A 4,010-nucleotide genomic window follows, 5' to 3' on the forward strand; every position below is an offset into this window, starting at 1 on the left:
CTAATGTGTAGAAAGCGCAAGGCTTGGTGAGTCAGAGTCAGCCTTCACTCCCGCCCCCCCTCCCCATACCCCCATTGTCTAAAATCCCAGCTTTCCAGGGGCTGGGCTCCACCACCCTGTCATGAACCATAAGGCTCCCCCTGGGTGAGGTTTTCCTCCAAAATGTGAGCACCGGGTCTGACCATAGTAGACAGTGGTGGATCAGATCTCAGGGAGGGTGCTGAGGACCAAGGAGACACATCATCTCTGGGTCCTGTGTGATGATCCTGAGGCCAAAGTTGTGTTCACAGACTTGGTGACCAGGAAGTCTTTGGGAGTCAGGGCAGGGGCTTGGTGACATGTCAGCACGTCCCATCACCCTTCCCATGTTGGGCACTACCCGCTCAGCCCTAGGTCTAGCTGCCAGCACCCCTGTCTTCTGGCTTGTGAGGGGAGGTTCTGTCTGGACACTGGGGGCCACTCTGCACAGCAACAGGAAAACCCCAGGAACTGTGTCCCTTGAGAGCAGCCTCTGCCGTGGGTAAATGGGAGCTGGGAGACAAGCCCCACAGCATCCACCCCACCGGGGGTCCCCACTGTCTCCCAAGTCCCTGTGAGATAACCAGCTGCCCACGGTTGAAAACTGCTGGATGGTAAGCTCTATATCGGCTTCCTTTCTTCCCCTGTTTCTCTTCTCCACTCCTGTTATGAGCTGACGCGCATCTCTCCCCACCAAAACTCATATGTTAAAGTCCTAACCCCCAGTCCCTCAGAATGGGACCTTATTTGGAACAGGGTTGCTGCAGATGTAGTTAGTTAAGACGAGGTCATTTGGATGGCCCCTAATCCAATATGACTGTGTCTTTATTGGTGTTCAGTCGCTCAGTCGTGTCCGACTCTTTGCAATCCCAGAGACTGCAGCACGCCAGTCTTCCCTGTCCATCACCAACTCCTGGAGTTTGCTCAAACTCATGTCTATTGAGTCAGTGATGCCATCCAACCATCTCATCCTCTGTCGCCTCCTTCTCCTCCTGCCTTCAATCTGGCCCTGCATCAGGGTCTTTTCCAGTGAGTCAGTTCTTCACATCAGGTGGCCAAAGTATTAGAGCTTCAGCTTCAGCATGAATATTCAGGGACTTATTTCCTTTAAGATTGACTGGTTTTGTCTCCTTGCTGTCCAAGGGACTTTCAAGAGTCTTCTCCAACACCACAGTTCAAAAGCACCAATTCTTCGGTGCTCAGCCATCTTTATGGTTGAACTCTCACATCCATACCTGACTACTGGACAAACCATAGTTTCGACCATATGAACCTTTGTTGGCAAAGTGATGTCTCTGCTTTTTAATACTCTCTCTAGGTTTGTCATAGCTTTTCTTCCAAGGAGCAAGCGTCTTTTAATTTCATGGCTGCGGTCACCATCTGCAGTGATTTGGGAGACCAAGAAATTAAAGTCTGTCACTGTTTCCATTATCTTTATAAAAAGGGAGAATTTGGACAGAGTATTTGGACACACAGGAGAAACAACACATATGGGCAAAGGCAGAGATCAGGGTGATGCTCCCACTAGCCAAGGAATACCATAGATAGCCAGCAAACCATCTGAAGCTAGCTCTTGGAAGGAACCAAACCTGCCAACACCTTGATTTCTGACTTCTGGCCTCCCAAACTATGTGGCCACAAATTTCTGTTGTTTAAACCCCCCGGTCCGTGGTGCTTTGGTATGGCGGCACCAGCACACTAATACTTCCCCCATGCCGGTATTTTGTAGATGTGCCAGATAAAGTATTTGCACTCTGCTTCATCTCAGGGTCAGGAATTCAAACTAGGGGACAGGGGAGAGCAGGGGAGGCTGGTCTCATGTGGCAGGAGGAGGCCAAGGGGAGGACATAAAAATGACGCTGGGAACTTGAGGGGCCCCTGCCCAGTCTCTGAATCAGGATCTAGGGATGCTCTGGGTGATGCTGCATGTAGTCACGTAGAGGATGTGGGGGTGGGTAATGGGGGTTCCCGTCGTCAAGCAGCTGCTCATGCCAAATCCTTCCTTAGCTGCCTGGCCAAAGGAGGGAGGGATGCCAGCCACCTGCCTGGACTGGGGCAGGATGAGGGCTGAGCGGTTAGCGTGGATGCAGAGCGGGAGCTTCCTGTAAAGAAAGCTGTCTTTCTGAACACAAAGGGTAAGTAGCCAACATGCCGGCCTCAAACAGGGCCCCCTGAGAGAGTTACTGTTAATAAGACAGAAACCACCAGCAAACACACAGGAAGAAAAATCTCATAGTGGAGTCATGGGAAAAAACCAGTTTGGTTTTTGTTAAAATTTTAATGTTAATTTTGGAGAAGATGTTTGCCGAAAGGGGAATGACTTAGTCCACATGAGTCCTCTTTGTGACTTGGCTGAGGGCCTGACTCAGGCCATCTCCCGCTCCTGAATCCTAGTCCCTGCTCCTCCCTGGACCACGTGGCTCTGGTTATGGGCACATGTGACTTGCCTGTCCTGGTTGTTACTGAGAGCTAATGCTCCAAGTAAAAGCCAGGCCAGGAGGAAGGTGTGAAGGCTGGGCTCTGCCAAACCCAAGACCCCATAACGTGGGCCTCAGTTGCCCTCCTCTCCAAATGGAGGGAAAGAGCATTGCAAAGCTTTCTGCTCACCCACTCTGGAGGCAGCTGGATGTGGGGGAGCCTCCCGGGCCTGTCTCCAAGATGCTGCTGGCTCATGTCACAGAGGGCAAGATTGGGGTGGGCCCTGAGGGTGGCATGTCGGTGGGAGGGCGACGTGGGCGGCGGAGGTTGTGGGTTCTGGGCACTGGGAAGGGTTCCTGGTGGTTTGGGTGGAACTTGAAATTCTGCCATTTTCCTTCTTATCTCACCATCGAAAGGAAATCAGACAAGAGAACATGAGCTCATTCTAATAGGAGTCATTTTCTTTGCCCTCCTGTTCCCATCAATTAAATCTTCTCCCTTCTGTTGATCATCTTCAGAAACTCTCTGAAAGGTCTTTCTAGACTGATGGCCCGGGTGACTAGGCCACCAAGTGTGTGTCCAGGGCGGTCCCCACAGGGCCACAGGACAGCTGACTGGCCTGCAGCACCACTAGGCTTGGATTTGAAGCTCAAATCTGTGATTATCCAGCTGTCTTGCTGTCAGTCAGTAGGGTACTTAGCCAGTCTGAGCCTTAATTTTCCCATCTATAAAATGGGACCAGTGGCAGACCATGTATCCAATCCCTACCTGACATCACTCCTTGGAGTTGTACCGCAGCCTCAGAGGCAACCTGTCTGAACCTGAACTTGTCACCTTTTTCTCCAACCTGCTCCTCTTTCAGTGTTTACTACCTTGGCGAGTGGCCCACCCCACGCCCAGCCCCACACCTGAAGGACCTGTGCAGAAAGCTGTAAAGCTAACTCCTGTGTCACTTCCTCCAGGAAGCCTTTTGGGATCACTCTTCTCCTCCCAGTGGATTAAATAACCTTCCAACAGACTTCCATGCCATCAAGTGTGTGTCTCTTTAACATATTTGACACATTACTTTTTAATTATCTGTCAGTGCATCTGACTCACTAAATTATGAGTCTGTAAAGGCAGGGATAACATTTCAATCTTCTTGGAATCCCTAGAATTAGTAGAGGTCCTACTTGGGATGGTTGGGAGGGTCTAACCTCTACTATCTTAATCACTCACTCTTCCTCCAATCCAAATAATCAAGGAATTCAAATTAAACAGTGTGCTTGCTTCAAGATGGATCCCCCAGCCACAGCCTTGGACCAGACTGCAGTTCTGGAATCTTCCAGTGTGAAACCAAAGCTCCCACCCAAGGTCTAGTGTGCATTAGGAGCTCAACAAGTAGACACTCCAATTATTAGTGGATCCAAGAGCTCCCCTGATGCCCTTCCTTTCCTCCCTTCTTCACATTCAGTTAATTCCCAAGTCCTCACCCTCTCCCTTCTAAGCGGATCTCGTGTTTTGACATCCCCTCTGTCTGCCAGGCCGTGTGTTGGTCCAGGGCCACACCATCAGTGTCAGAGCCAGTGGCTCCA

Source organism: Cervus canadensis, chromosome 15 (assembly GCF_019320065.1).
Source record: "Cervus canadensis isolate Bull #8, Minnesota chromosome 15, ASM1932006v1, whole genome shotgun sequence".
Taxonomy (NCBI): domain Eukaryota; kingdom Metazoa; phylum Chordata; class Mammalia; order Artiodactyla; family Cervidae; genus Cervus; species Cervus canadensis.